Source organism: Python bivittatus, unplaced genomic scaffold, assembly GCF_059951505.1.
Source record: "Python bivittatus isolate LINGU-HERP-01145 unplaced genomic scaffold, Pbiv_v1 ctg000840_np1212, whole genome shotgun sequence".
Lineage (NCBI taxonomy): Eukaryota > Metazoa > Chordata > Lepidosauria > Squamata > Pythonidae > Python > Python bivittatus.
The window spans coordinates 20117961-20134198 of NW_028277113.1; the positions used below are offsets into that span (position 1 = coordinate 20117961).

The 16238-nt window shown below is 36.7% G+C and overlaps 1 protein-coding gene across 12 annotated transcripts in view; it reads left to right on the top strand.

The window, feature by feature from the left end:
* The window catches only part of LOC112540344 (uncharacterized), a 542784-nt gene that overhangs the window by 434053 nt on the left and 92493 nt on the right, over positions 1-16238 (top strand). The window contains exon 2 of one of the 12 annotated variants that reach the window (XR_015793963.1): positions 15281-15434. The exons of 10 other annotated variants lie outside the window; for them this stretch is intronic. The gene's annotated coding sequence lies outside the window, so the exon portion shown is untranslated. The remainder of the gene's footprint in view (positions 1-15280; positions 15435-16238) is intronic. One more of the 12 variants, XR_015793964.1, reaches the window with a different exon arrangement.

Genomic DNA, 16238 nt, shown 5'->3' on the forward strand with positions numbered 1-16238 from the left:
CAGAGAAATTAGCTAAAATGTATAAAGGCACTTCAAATCTATGTTGGAAATGTGAACAACAAGAAGGGTCATTTTATCATGTGTGGTGGACGTACAAAAAAGCTAGAAGATTTTGAGTTCAAATGCATACACTGAGTCAGGTAATTTTAAAGATTAATATACAACTAAAACCAAACTTTTCCTCTTGGGACTGATGGATAAACAGCTGGGAAAAAGTCATGGAACTTTGTTTTTATATACGATAACTGCAGCAAGGTTATTGTACACACAAAGATGGAAAGAATTGGCAGTGTCTACAGTAGAGGAATGGTTGATGAACTTGCTGAGATGGCCAAGTTGACCTGTTTGATTAAAGAAAAGACAACGTCTACATTTATTACTGACTGGAAACCCCTTATAGACTTTTTGCGTAAAACAGAAAAAAATGAATTTATGATCTATGGTTTTGACGAATAGGTAGAATGGATTATAGAAAGAAGACAGTCATAATGTAACTTTAGAGAAAGGGGTAAATTTACAATTGTATTTATAACTGCTGTAAAGAAGATCAGAAGCCACTTCTTTATATCTTTTTTCTTTCTTTTCTGTTTTCTTCTAGCCTTTTTCCTTTTTTCTTTTTGCACTTTAGCTTTCTTTTTTATTTATTTCTTTTTCTTTTTTTCTTTCTTATTCTATTTTGGTTTGTACCACAATCTTTACTTTTTTAATTTTAATTTTACTTTTTTTTAATTTTAATTTTTACTCTGGTTTTTAAAACTTTCAATAAAATCATATTTTAAAAAAAGAGAGATTATTTTCAAAAGAAATACCATGTGTAAATAAAGTTATTCAGTGAATAAATAGTACAATCTTCCCCAATGCACTGCCCTTCATAGTTGGGACTGCAGTTCCCAGAATTCCCAGCTAATCTAGCCAATATATCTGGAGAGTAAAGATTAATATAAAGCTTTTTAAATGGATTTCTAAATGTAATTCAATTTACATAGAGTAAGCAGCCACACAGGGCAGAAAAGCTGTGAGATCACTTGCAATAGGCAATACATCTGTAGATAAAGCTTCAATACCACTAAAAAGCTTCCCTTCATCCTATAGGAATGCTGTGAAAAATATTCTAGGCATCTGGTAAATAAAGGTCCAGCAGAAGAGGCATGTTATGGGTCCTATCTATTGAGAAGTGCCATCTGATGGGATCCAGGAGGACAGCCTTTTCTGCCATGGTGCCAGGCCTTTGGAACATCATCCCCCCTAAGATTAGATTGGCCCTGACCTACTGGCCTTTCAAAAGGCTCTGAAGACATGGCTTTGGCATTGTGCCTGGGGATCCAGTAATGGTATGGAGCCTGCTAGATGGTTATACTGATCAATGCATCCCTTGCATTTTCCTGCTAATTATGTTTTAAGCGTTTAATTTGGTGTTAATGATGTTATTGTTTTATTGATATTTGTATTTTGGTTATTGGCTTTTTCATGGTTTTTTTAAACTATGTGAGCCTACCAGAGTCACAACTGTAAGATGGGCAGCTATATAAATCATATCAACAAACAAATAAAGCTTGTATCCATTCTGAATTAGACTCCAGCTGAGCAGTCCAGTCAAGTTAACTGAGGCATGTTTTTGTCTTGTTATCTGGGAAATGTCGGATCCTGTGGCTCCAGGGGAAGTGGATAGGTCTCAGGACTGTTAACCCAACCACCTCTTTGTTAGATCTGTGCCCCCCTCCCCGGCCCAGTTAGTTTAAGGCCTCCTGGGAGGAGACATGTGGTTGGTGGAATGCAATGGTGAATTCACCCTTGAATAAAGGTGTAGTTTTGATGACAGTACCTTGAAGAATGAGGTAGTGTGCCACTTCCTCAAGAATCCATCTCTGGATCGAAAGGATGTTTTTTAGATTTTTTATCCAGCTTGTATTATTTTTATAAATAACTCAAGACAGCAAACATATCTAATACTCCTACTTGAGGCTTCCCTTAAAGACCACTTGGCTGGAGCCAAATGAATAAACTTGCACTGGTTGCTAGTGAGCTTCTGGGTGTTGCTGGTCATCCAGAAAGCCCTTTGTGGCCTAGGGCCTGCTTGTACTGTGGATAGAAGAGAATTTGGAACATAAACTCCTTTTCGTCTATCCTGAGTGCTGATTATGGAAGAACTAGAATTTTGAAGCCTGTCCTCATCAATCTTTTAAAGAAGTAATATATCTGAACAAAGAATGCCACATCAAATTGTGATGATACTGAGCTGCTTTTCCCTTAGAAATATTTTCTATTATTTAATTCTTTTATCTCGGCTTAATTTGGCATAGCTGCTAAAAGCCACTTTATTGGGGATGCTTTACAGAACAGCAGGTTGGGAAAAGCTGTACTGAGTGTGTTTAGGACTGCAGCTATAATTAGAACGTTATGGTCCATGGCAGCACATCACTCCAGCTTTATAGGAGTGATTTTTCAGTGAACGAGACATTCCAATATGCATGCTGGAAATAGACTGACCTCCTTTTATTTAGCATCCAGCTGTCATCGTCTTACTTGCTAGGCGTTCCTATCCCCAACATTAGCCATTTACTTGAAAAGGAAATAAGTATCCAAAGGAAAGGAAAACTTAAATGCCAAACTCCATTATTCTGAGTCCCGCTCAAAGTTCCCTAATCTCATCTTTATTTATTATCTGCCATCGCGTTGTCATCGACGCTCAGTGACCACATAGATAGATTTTCTCCATGAAATCCCGTCTTAGTTACGCGGTATGAGCCAGTGAAGCTGGCGCTCCAGATCACAGCCGCAACAAAACAACTGCTTCTGTGCTTTGTGATCTCCGTGACTGCCTCATGGAAGCTTTCAACTTTTGTCTCTTTGTTCAGAGAAAGGGAGGGGAATCTTTTTTGGCATTACAACTTTTACATTACCATGTAATACTGGGTATGTATCCACAGGCAGCTGGCGGAGTGCTATTTAAGCTGGGTGCTGAACTAGGCACAGACAGTGACAGGCAGTAGTTAAGTTGCTCTTATCTTTTTTCCTCCATGTCACCGATAATGATACTGTAATTCTCAGTAAACTCAGATCTTTTGGCTGTGTTTTGACAGCCAGTTTGTTATTCCAGTGGTCTGCACTTTTCTCTGACTATGTCATTTCCGTTGGAGAGTTCTCTTGTCTCCCATCCTTTCATTTGTTTTGAGAGCTTTTGAAACAAGTCTTCCCCTTCCCCCAGTTTATATTTTCTTGTAATCTTTTTTGTTTAAAAATCACTAGTATGCATTGCTCAGACTAAAAGGAATTGTTCTTTTGTGAAGAACAGTGTGCCAAAGCAAACTTGTGTACCATTCACTGACATAATTGTGTGCGTGACTGTAGCTTTAAAGAGGGTGAGTATGGCATACTTAACCAAGCAGAGAGGCCACTTTGAAGGGGAAGAGCATATTTTTGCTTGCAGAATGTCCCTGATAGAATCACAGGGATGGAAATATTCTCAGCAAGATGAGTTAACAGTCAGCATAAAGCAATTTTCTACTTCGTAAACTTATTCTGTTGAGTGTATAACAGTTAAGTAGCCTGATTACTAGAACAAACTTCCAAACTTCAGAAAAGTCCATCCTGATGAAACGTTATTCCATTCTCCTCAGGGCTTCACCAAATATTCCTGTTTGAAAAATACCTAGGAGAAAATTTGTCACTAAGATTAGGCCTGTGAAGATTACTCATATCTTTATGCTTTGGAACACAGAGATAGAACTGAGTTTTTACTTCGCGAAAGAAATGTGAGAACGCTGTTCCCTTTTCAGTTTTGAAAAAGTAAATTTTGTCCATCATGACATAGCAGTAACAGATCTGATTATGTGCCATCAAGTCAGTGTCAACTCTTAGCAACCACACAAATAGATTTTCTCCATGATGATCTGTCCCTAACCTTGTCCCTCAGGTCTTCCAGTGGTGTACCTACTGCCACTGTAACTGCTGGTTGTCTTTCCTTTCACCTTTCCTAACATGAGAAACCTTTTCCAGTGAGCTAGGTCTTCACATAATGTGTCTGAAGTAGGATAATTTAGACTGATCATTTGTGCCTCAAATGAGAGCTCTGGATTGATTTATCCAATTATTAATTTATTTGTTTTCTTGGATGTCCGTGGTATTCTCAGTTTTGTAGAATATGATTTCAAAAGTGTCAATATTCTTGCTATCTTATTTCAAAGTCTAACTTTTGCTTCTACAGAATGTCACAGGGAATACCATTGCCTGCACTATTCTGATCTTTGTAGGCACATTATGGCATCTTTTCCAAGGTTTTCATGGCTGTTCTACCAAGTGGTAGTCTGTGACGTTTTTCTTAACTAATTCTTCCTTTACTGTTGATGGTTGATCCTAAAAGACAGAAGCTATCTACCACTTTGATATCTTCATTGTTGGTTCTAAAGCTGGTTGTTGTACCTGATGTCATTTGTTTTATCTTTTTCATATTTAATTTTAGTCCCCCCCCCCTTTTTTTTTACGTGCTCCTTGACTTTTATTACTAGACCTTAGAGATCATTTGTATTTTTGGCTATCAAAATAATGTCATCAGCATACCACAGGTTATTGATGTTTTTTTCCTCCAGTTTTAAAACCACGCTCATCTTCTTCCAATCCAGCTTCCCTTAATATATATTTACAGGTTGAATAAATAAGGGGAGAGTATAGAGCTTAGTAGCACATATAGCTCTGGTTATGTTTTGTTTAACTGGACAGACAGCAAAACATGATTGCTGTTCTTGCTCCCTGCCCACCAAAAATGAAGAGAGAAGAACCTATTCTGATTTCTCTGAAATTAGATGAGAAGAATTACAGACAAGGTGCCAAAGAAATGAATCTGAGCAAAGACTTTCTGGAAGGATATAGCATACATTCACTGATATTTATTCAGAAGAGAGAATGTTTAAGAGATACACACAGAGTCACAAAATGTTGGACAAATACACCTGAAATAAAAGAACGGGGACGTCTTTTCTTTATGATATTTCTCACACTGGGAAATGTGTTTAATTCCTTTTTTTAATAGTAATTTTATTAAAATTTACAATTACAATACAAACTAAAACTAAAAAAAGAATGAAAAGAACAAATAGAAGACAGAGAAAAGAAAAAAATAGAAAAATAGAAAACAAATAAAATATAAGTGCATAGTAAAGAAAAAGAAAATAAATATATAAAGAAATGACTTCCCCCTTCATCACAAGTATAAACAATTTTAGTAACTTATCACCTCCTCTTAAAATGCAACAAATGATAACTTTCCATATCCCATCTCTTATCTATAAACAAATCCGTAAAGCCTCATCGTTTCAGTCCTGAGCAGCAAAAGTCCTTTAAAGGTTATCAGAAATAACAACCTATCTATTTTAACTTTGATCAAATAAACCAAACTTATATTCATTCCTTTTACTTCTAAGAATCTTGATCTCTAGTCTCTTCAAATAATGTTCTGAAATGAAATTTCTTTTCATTTTTTCCTTATCCCTTCTCACAACATTCTTCACAACTTTAGCAAACTTCTTTTGTAAATCCAATATAAGAAAATTATCCAGCCACTCTCTTGGTTTGTTATTTGTATAACCTTTTTAATTATTAAGACATCAGCCAGTTTCTTTTATATGTCCAGTGTTACATCTTTTTCCATGTCATAGCCTGTCATTTTTAAATCCACTTTCAGATCAGTCTCAATCTTGTCAAGTAAAACTTCTTCCTCTTCCATGACATCTTTTAAACACAGTCTATCTATAGTGGCAGACACTCTTAAAATTAACTTCTGGGGTCATTGTTTAAAAATATCCTTCAATATGTCCAATGTTAAAATATTTTACTTCATTGTGTTCTTCTCCTTTAATTGTAATCTTTAGTTCCTTCTAGTTCTCTCTAGTGCCCAGTTTTTAAAGTCTGATTTTTTAAAAAAGAATTCATAACAAAAGCATTTTCCCACAGGAAGGATTCTTATAATTAATTCCAAAATGTTATTTCAAATTTATCTGGACCCTTAGTCCATTTGTAACTTTCTAAAATCAGAGTTTTAATCACCCTTTTGCTATTTATTCAGAAAAAAAAAATTAAGTCCTTAAACTTGTATTTAAAACTTCTTTCACTAAGGATTGAAAAAAACTCATCTGGTGCTGTAAAACTTGTACAACCAAAGATTCATAATAGCTAAAAAGCAGTTAACAAGCAATTTCTGAAAGTGATTAGAAAAGAAAGTATGCAAACCCAGTGTCCTTTTAAAGGCACCGACCATGGTTTGAGCAAGATGGCTATTCCCTCTTCTCCCAGAGTTCTAAAGCTGCTGGAGACTATTGTCTTGTGGTCTCCTTGTGAGAAGCAGTTGCCTGGAGTACTTGTCTACCCACCAGCTCTTCATTCTTCACTGCAGTTGTCAGCTCCGCTTTTCGGGAGCTGTGTTCAGTCCATCATTTCTTCCCTGGAAGTATGGGAAATATGTTTAATTCCTAAAACCTCTGTGTTTGGAATTTTCCTCCCCCAACCATGCTGAGTTTTTGAAAGTTTATGGGAGCAAGAATGTTTGGCTTCTCTTTTCTTTGGCTCATTCCCCAAGACCCTTTTTATTTACTATGTAAATAATTTTAGAAGGTTGTGGAAGAGACTTCCCTTTTGAATGGAATTAAACAGGAGTATAAAATAAATGGGTTTTATATTTTTATCTTAGCAGCTGCAGCTGCATGAGTATCATTGGTGTTCTGCATTTATCTCTAGGCTGGTTTCTGTGTCCCTTGGCCTCTTTTTTCATCCAGCCAGTTTGGCTATAAAAGAGTAATTGGTATTCATATACAGCAGCGAATCTGAGCACTTCCACAAAGGTTCTTAGTAGTGCTGTAGAATCACTTCAAAGTGGTTTGTGTCTATGCTGTCACTTGTATCTGGCTGCTAAGCCAAATAAATTCTAGTTTTGCTGTTGTGGATCCCAAATTGCAAAAAAGTGATCTTCACATTTACATTGCTAAAGCTCTACAGAGCTTGTGAGTGGCCTGTTTTTCTAATGGCAGGATCTCTTGCCTTGTTCTACCTTCTTGGCTTCAGCTGATATAGCATTTTGTTGGCAGGTCACTTCTCTGCCTTTTGACTAAGATCAAGCAGACAGTTCACAGCTCCTAAAGGAGAAAATGACCACAGGTCATCATTTATTTTTTAATTGTTTGGAAATGACCAGGTTCAGAAGCTGACCCTGCTGATTGCACTTTTGAACCAATAAAGATGACTATATAGTCAAAATGCTTTAGACCAGTGTTTTGGCAACCTTAGGATGTGTGGCTTCACCTCCCAGAATTCCCCAGCCATCATGCCTAAAGTTTCAACTCCCAGAATTCCCCAGCCAGCATGCTTTAACATGTTAAAGTTACCAAGTTTGAAAAACACTGCTTTAGAGGAATTGGGAGGGATTCTGGAGATATACAGTCAATTTTACCATTGCAGTATATGCAACCATGTTTTTTTTTGTATCATCTTCCTTTTTTCACATCTTTTCCCCTTTTATTTGTATTTAAATATTTACTTTTTCTTATTTTCTTTGTATTACAATATTTTAACAATAAATATATAGACAAAAGAAGAGAGAGAAAGAGAGAAAACAATTAAATAATCTTTCACTGTTCTTTGAGACTGAGTGCACTAGATACTGGTAGCTCCTGACTTAAATTTGAGGCTTTTGATAGCATTTTTAGTTTCATAGAAGCCTATGAAGCATATTAAATCTCATATATTCTAACCCATTTAGTGCTAAACTTCTCAAGTCATCTCTATGTTTAGACAGGGGGATTATTTTTCAAATCTTTTCTGTCATTAATATCTAAAGCAGCCATTACAATATGCAGCCTAGCACACTATTATATTTAAGTTCTGAAATTATCACCAAAATGATAGGATGTATATTGTTTATACAGAAAATAGAAGCAGCATGCTATTTCCTTATCATTCTCCTTTACAAATTTTAAATGTCTTTAGAAATTTTCCAGTTATATACATAACCTCCTCACATTTTTCCCCCTTCACATTTAATCAATTATAAATTTTCATGGTTGGGGTATTTTGAAACTAGAACGAGCCACTTCTAATCTGCAGAACAAAAATAAATGATGGAATTTAATTAATAAAAATGTACTCAGTTTCTACTAAGTGACTATAATACCGTTCCAATGCAGTACACTATACTTTAGGTTTCTACCCCTGCAAACTTAATAAGATATTAATAGATTCATGAAAAGTAACAATCAGTGTAATTACAGAGCCAATGTGATAAGTTCATGACGTTACAGTAGTTATACTCTATCAGAGGCATTAAGTATAAAAGCATAAGATACACATTCTGAGATCTTTCTGCCCAGTGACTTGACTTTTGACTTTTGGAATATTTAGATATTTCAGGACATACAACAGCATGGGAATAATTTAAATAATTCATTTCTTCACTCCAAACCATTGTCTGGAAAAGGAATTCATTAAAATAGTTCCTAAACTGTACAGTGGATGTCCTAGATGAGTTCTTTCTATACCTCTTTGACTTTAACGGTTATTCTCCAGGCTACAAAACACATTACATTCTGTAATGTGGTTTATCCATCCCAGTAGAAGAGAATATATATAGCTCAGGATTGAACTGTGGAGTCCTTGGTGCTCTCTGAGCTTAGCTGTTTGCTTGCAGACATTTCATTACCTGACTAAGTAACATCCTCTGATGTACCTGACTAGGTAACATCATCTGATTAACTGAACTAGGTAACATCATCAGGTACTAATGATGTTACTCAGTCAGGTAATAAAACGTCAGCAAGCAAACAACCAAGCTCAGAGAGCACCAGGGACTCCATGGTTTATCCATTAGCTGATCCATAGTATAGCTATGTTTTATTGAATAAAACACAGTTGGCTGAGTTCTCATATATTTATGTTAATAAAGTATGGTGAAAAGTAAATTGGCGAACCGAGAAAGAAATGTACCAAACCTAGTGCAATTTTCAGCATGCATCATATCAACATCATCAATCATCGCTGTTATCGTTTTGTCAGAGCCAGCCCCAGAAGACCTAAATGAAGCAGAACTCTAGGGCTCCTTTCCAAATTTCTGTAAAGGCAGAACGGAGTAAGGTTCAAGATAAACCTAAATAAAATGAAATAAAATAAAAATAAAGCATGGCTCTTTCCTTTTTCCAAATGCTTCTGAGCGCAACTCTTGTAACATTGTTAACAACCTTTTAGCAAAGGAATGTGTGCCTTGCTGAGTATAATTAGTACGGAAATAGCAAATTGGCTAGAAATATATATGGTATTATGATATAAATGGTCCAAAATATTGGAAGGAAATTGCTTTCCCTGCCACTTCACCAACTAGCACTCCAATTCACTTATTATTGGACAAATTAGAAGCAAATTAAACTACTCTTTAATTAACTGGCTTCAGATATCATATTCATATATTGTGAGGAATGGCAAGTGAGCGCTTTCTGGTATTTCCTAATGTAAATTATGTCCAGAGGAATGTGAAAAGATGCTTGAAAAAGTCTTATTAACAAGAAATTTTTAAGGCACTGTAGTCAACTTAAAATACCTAGTTAAGAACAACTTACCCAAAGATATCTTTGCCAGTGAAGCCAATTATCTATTTAATTCAAATACATCTGCACAGAAAGAAAACATTGGTTCTGATAAAATTAATATAATTAATTTTTCATTAATGAGATTACTTTTCTGTCTCTACTCCTTCCTCCATATATTTATACATAATAACAGCCACCAGACCTACTCTGGAATGTCTCTTAACTTCTGGGACAGATTTAGAGTGAACTTGATGGAATTGGGAAGGAAGAATTGATTCCATTCCAGTGGAATTCTGCCATCAGTAAAAGTAACTCTCCACCTTGTATAGCCTTTTGTGCTCTTAAAAGCTGCTTTGGAGAATTGGGGAACTCACTAGGGCACATTTTAAAAATATGTGGGGAAAGAAGGTCTGCAGGAGCAAATCAACAGCTTCCAGTTTTGCCACAGGAAGCAATTTCATCAGTAAAAGCAATAGGTTCATGTAACTTAAGCCTTCTGATTGCTTCATCGGTAATGGTCAATCTAAACCTGATTTATGAAATAACTGTCACACTGTTTCCTGTTCTGAGAAATACAATTTTGAATAATATAATGGTGCAAGAGGTATCATTGGTAACTCACATCTTAGTTACACTTTGATAAGGCAATTGTTCTGTCGGTGAGTGTTTCTGAAAAGTGTCCAGAAACTTTAGGAGCTGCAAAATATGTCAACAAGGTTGGTACCTGAAGCAGCTACTGAGATCATGCTACTTCCTTGTTAACACAGCTTCGGTAACTTCCAGTTCATTTACTAGTACACAAATGCCAGTTAATGGTATATGAAAGGTATTTTCCACGGCTGACCCTGAACTGTGGAAATCTCTCCCTAGAGGCCTTGAGTTGTCCAATCATTGACGGCTACTCTAACATACTTCTGTGTAGACTGGGCTGGATCTTGTCAGATTATTTGTTTATACTCTGATTACTGTTTAGACTGTTAATACTTTGCCTGTACATTTTTTCTGCTCATGTTTTAATTTTATTTTTTTCATGCTTGCTATTTTTAAATTTGACGTATTTGCTCCTTTGAATGATTTACGTTGGGTATGTGTTAATGTCTTTGGCGGCCTTGAAAAGGCAGGCTATAAAAATAATAGAGGAATAAATAGCATTATTCTGATTTCTCCTTTGCCCCAGATTCCTCTCTCCCCCTTACGCAACCATTATCATTCCCAGATCTTCTAGAACAGCTCTCCTCAACTTGATGCACCAGACTGGGAAAGGCTATTAATGTTTCATAGTCAAGGGCTTGATCATATTCCAAAGAATGCAGATGTTGATTTCTGAATATGACCTTCCCTTTTCAGAAGCCCTAACGATGCCTCCCTTAGGATACGAGATTCCTTTGGACTCATTCAAGAGACTTTATCTCTTTCTTTCCCATAGGGCTTCTTTTTTTTCCTGAAAAGTGATCGATACAGGCAGGCCATGTGCACCAGAACAAGAGAGCAGGTTCACTGGAGTCAGAATCCCTCCAAAACCTTCCTCTCTCTTATTATAAAAACATTGTGGTTGTTACAGTTGCCCAGCCATAAATTAATCTGACAATGTTTAACTTGAAGATAAGAAACCGCTATCAGCCTGTCACATATTCCTCCGCTAACGAGGTTAGCATCAGTCCGAAAGAAAAGGCAGCTCACCCAGAGCTGGCTTGCTGTCATAAATTATAGGTATCCAACATGTATCATGAGGAGAAGAACAGTCAAATAGCACGGGACTCTATTTCACATTCTGAGAGTGACAGAAAAACACCACTCTGAAGTGTTTAATCTACCATAGCTTGTTTATTCCCTTTTCCCTCTGATGCCAGATTGAAACATTTGGCACTGCATTTTGTTGCTATCTGCAATTAACACAAGTATCTATTTAAAGCTTGGAAGGAGGTTAGTCTTTGATAGAAAGCATCAGTCTCTCTAATCACCAGCCAGTGGAAAATGGAACCATTGTGGAAGGCCTAGTATTATTTTAGTTCTTTGGTAAAAAATGCTACACTGAGGTGCATTTTGCCTTCTGTCTCTAATAAGCAACAGTAAGTTGCAAAATTCAAGAAGAACAGCCGTGTGGTGTTCAGTTTAAAGTGTAATATTTTCCTGGGAGTTTGCAAAATAAAACTAGTCAGCTCAACTTTTGGATGGAGAAATATCTATGCAGCTTGTGATCCACCAAGCAAAAGGCAGCCTGCTGTTGGGCATTTGGTAGCCCCGGTCTTGATTCCTTAACAGAATGCTCTTACTGGATTGGCAAACTGTTTGTGGCTTGGTGGGTCACAAGTGGCACAGCACATATTTAAGAAATGGATGGCTTCAGAAAAATCTTCATTGAAAATACACACTCTTGTTATTCTTAGAGTAGGATTGGATATATAGAAACGGAAAACACAGTTGTGGTAGAAAAGAAAACCAGCTATATTAAGAGGAGAGAAAGGGTTTATCTTGTAGATATAATTCTGTTCTCGTTTTTAACCTAAGAATGTGTGATGTTAAAATATATTATACTCCAACTATTTGGCCATCTGTTCTAACCTGGCAGGAAGCTGCAGAGCCTTTCCTGTTTAGGCAAGTATTGGTTTTACTGGTACATGTGTTTCATATAGATCTAAGCCTTTTATCTGCTGAATATTGGTTTAATTTTTATTGTATTGTATTTTTTAATATTGTTCTTAGATGGTTTCAGTTGTTCACTGCCTTGAGTGTTCCTAGGCACCAGGAAGATGGGATATATATTTCCATGTAAATAAATAAATACACAGTGACCTCTTCATGACTGTTGGAACAACTGTAAAAAAATGTTGTAATATAGAATGTATTATTTGCATACAGAATAATTACAACTGGTATCATGAGACCTTCATTTTTTAATATATGTTCTAGAGTCAAGTTGAATTACAAGACATTTTAATTTGCTTCAGTGTGCTTGATATTGTTTTTAATTTAGCCTCCTTGCCTTGACAAGCTCAATTTAATCCCTACAGAGGGATAGCGGTTGTCAGAAAAGACTCATACACAATAAAGAAATGAATCTGGGAAAGCTTATAGACAGTCTTCACTACACTGTATGCCCCCCAAGAACTAATAGACCTGTATTGTACAGCCTCAGAAGGTGTCAGAACCTAGCTAAACTTGGTGGATCTTGCAAGCTAAGCAGACTCAGCTCTGGTTAGTCAGTGGAGGGAGGACTCTGGAATTCCAGGACTGTAGACTAGGCTAGGAAGTTTTTAAAAATCCCAGAAGATGACAGTGTCAAACCATTTCCATAGTATTGTCAGGAAAATCACATGGATGCAGTCACTAGTAACTGAGCTTGACATGAGAACTTTGTTTTTCTGTAGAATGGTTTCTAAACTTTTTGTGCCATGGACTCTTTGCAACCTATGGACCCTGTCTCTGAAAAATGTATTTAAGTGCATAAAATTTAAAAAAAAAAACATAGATAATTGCATTACAAAGGATGCTCAAATGCAGTTCTCAAAATATGAAAAATAATAAATATGTAATATAGAAATATATGTGCTCTGTTATTAATCCATTAAATCAATAACAAGGTAAGCTAAAGTTCATTTAGAGATTAGTGCAAATAAAGTTGTAATTCTTTATCCCATCCAAACCACAACCCCCCCTGATATTTATTCACAGACCCCCAAGGTTAAGAGCACCTGCTGTAGAAGATGCCCTAGAACAGGAATCTTCTCCTTTATTTTATATGTTAATTATACTGATATCAGTAGAAATGTTGGAGAGTTTATATTGCCAAATATGTAGGCATATGGATCTTTGGCTTGGCCAAATATAATAGGAAACCACAATTTCTTTCCAAGAGATGAAAGTCTTAGTAAGTCTTGGAGTTGGTTATTCTACCCATCCCTCTTCTCTGATTAACATTCTGAGAATTGTGACTTGTATAAACATGAAAAAAAAAATGGATGTCTCCAAACCCCAGCCATCAGGTTTATGAATGACACAGCACTATCAGTCTATATGGAGCTTTATAGAGAACACGAGAAACATGGTAAAGTTTTTTTTTTTTAAACTCCGAGTGGTGTAACATTTTCTAATTGACTGGGAACCAAGAACCTTATTGGGTTAGATTCAAACATTTGATGTATCTAATTGAGAAAATGTTCCAATTTTCAACATGAATAATCATATTCTGATTTAGAAAATACAGCTTAAAGCCATCCTCGAAAGAGTTATAAGAAAAATAAGCAATGATATGATAAAAGGATGCAAGATTCACTAGTAAAATATACAAAGTTCAAAAAACAGTCTTGTGCTGAAAGCAGTTTTGTGGGAAATGAGAATATATTCTCTTTTATCATTAGCCCTTCACTATTTCTAAACTTGAAAGTATGGAAAAATAGCAATAAAGCATTCATGATACACTTTTGGTATATTTTAAATTTATGATGGCATATGTGTAAACTTTATATCACTTCCCCTTCCCTCCAATATCCACAGACACATAAAAAAGGGGTGACTTCAATTGCATGGTTGATCTTGGCTTTTTTGACCCACTTTGCCAATGTTCCTGGTTCACACATTAACCAATCACTGATTCTATGGCTCTCTCTTCAGATACCTGCATTCAGCATGTAGGGATGCAGGAATGGAAGCAAGCTAACCACACAAAGTTGGAGACAGGACTATAATTCCCCACAAGTGTATAAGCAGATTTATCAAACAACCCAACTCACAGCACAATCAGAATGTGAGGGCAAGAGTCTTTTCTCATAACACATGCTCTGTCATGGCAGCTGTGAGTTTCCCAAGGATAGACACCGGGCACTTCTATACTATCCCCTTTTCTATACTCCAGTCTTTCAAAAACCACTGTCCTTGCAGCAGTGCTGAGGGCAAAGAATTAGCAAGCTGCTGCAGTTCTGGAGAAACAAAAATACCCTCAGCCCCATTCCACCCAAAAAGGAAATAAAATAAATTCCATGCACCCTTCCCTCAACATCTTTGTTTCAACTTGTGTGCAAGTACAGGTATCTGGTTCTGTGAAAAAAATCAAATCAAATCTTAAAAGTTCAAATAGTTCTTATGAAGGGGAGCTAAGGGAGGCTAAGTATTTCCAAAAATGTAGTTACAGGTGGGCTACAAATTCAAAGCATTTCAAAGAAAGGACTAGTTCTACTGCTGTTTCAAATTCACTGCAGCCACTGGAAGTAAATTGGCTCAGATCTTAAACACAGCTGATGCTGTGGAATCACAGAGATCCAAAACTAGTCCTCATAAGTAAGTGTCCTCAATTATCCTGGTGACTTCTCCATTAGTGAACTGTAATAATATAATCACTGGGCTGCCTTTGATGATTTGGAAATTCAAAAGCTATATTTATAACATGAATGTGCAATGAGTGATTATTAAGAAGTGAAAGGCCAACTCCAATCAGCCTTAACAAACTGTATGCTTAGTTATGAGAAATGATGGGAATTGCAGTCCAACATCTGGAGGGCCACACTTTTTCCAGCTCTACACAAAGCTATAGCCATAATTGGATGCATCATTAAACAACTGCACTGGATACAGTTTAAAGTATTTTAGCTTCTTGATTTTTTTTCATTATTATAACTCTTAAATAGGAGTAATAATCAGAGTGAAGTGAAAGGTGTTATTGTTAAGTATACTGTATGTTTATTACTTCACCTGGATTACCACAGTCCATTCTTTCTTTTCCATAGAACAGACCACACAAATGCTGAATTCTGTTGAACTTTCAAATTCTGCACTGGGAACCATCAAGCATCCTCTTGGGCTTCATCATTCCTGTCCAGGTGAACAAGCACCAGATCACCTGGGAACAATGTGGTGCTCATGCAGAGCACCGTGCAAAGGGTAAACCACTCAGAAGGCAGCCTCAGAAGCTTGCTGACTTTCCTTCCCATATAAGCCAAATATTGGGTGTGCATATTGCATTTACTGTACATAATGCTAAGCAGTAGACATATTTCCAGGCAGCAGCTCAGCCAGGTGAACCAAAATTAAAAACCTCCCTCTGGCAAAGCTATTAGAAGTGATGCCAAGCCTGCCTCCACTAGAAACAGCCTTTTTCCGTATCTTGTGGAGTTCACGTGAACTGTTTTCTCTTCTAGGAGGTTGTAAATTCTCTAGATCAGCAGATAAAATTGAAAATCACATAAGCATGGAGCATACTTATCTTCAAATGGAAGAATCTATCCTTTGCTCCAATGAGGTCCTAGGATTTTATTGAAAATCAGATGTCCTATACATGGGGTGCTCGAAAGGTGTGTTGCAGGAGCCAAACACACAGTGCAGTAACAAACATTCACATATGGTCCCTCCCCTACTTCTAGGCAATCCTCATAGAACTGCCCTTCTATTTCTCATCTGATCCTGACCCCAGGGACACCTTTGCTGGAATGAACAACATGCCAGAATTAGAGAAAAACCTGTTTTTCCATGCTTTTAGCAATGTGACCTTAGGTATTGATTTATAGCCTGCTGCAGCACTTCAGTGCATTGAGGGAGCTGGGGTAATTAAGTTAGTATCTCCACTTTCTAAAATTGTGCTGAATTGCAACAAAGAGATTCCCTTTATGTTCCCTGGCTGTCGCTGGCTGAATTCAAAGACAGGCACTGACCCCTGACCTTTTGCTGCTTTCCTCAGCTGCACCTGTG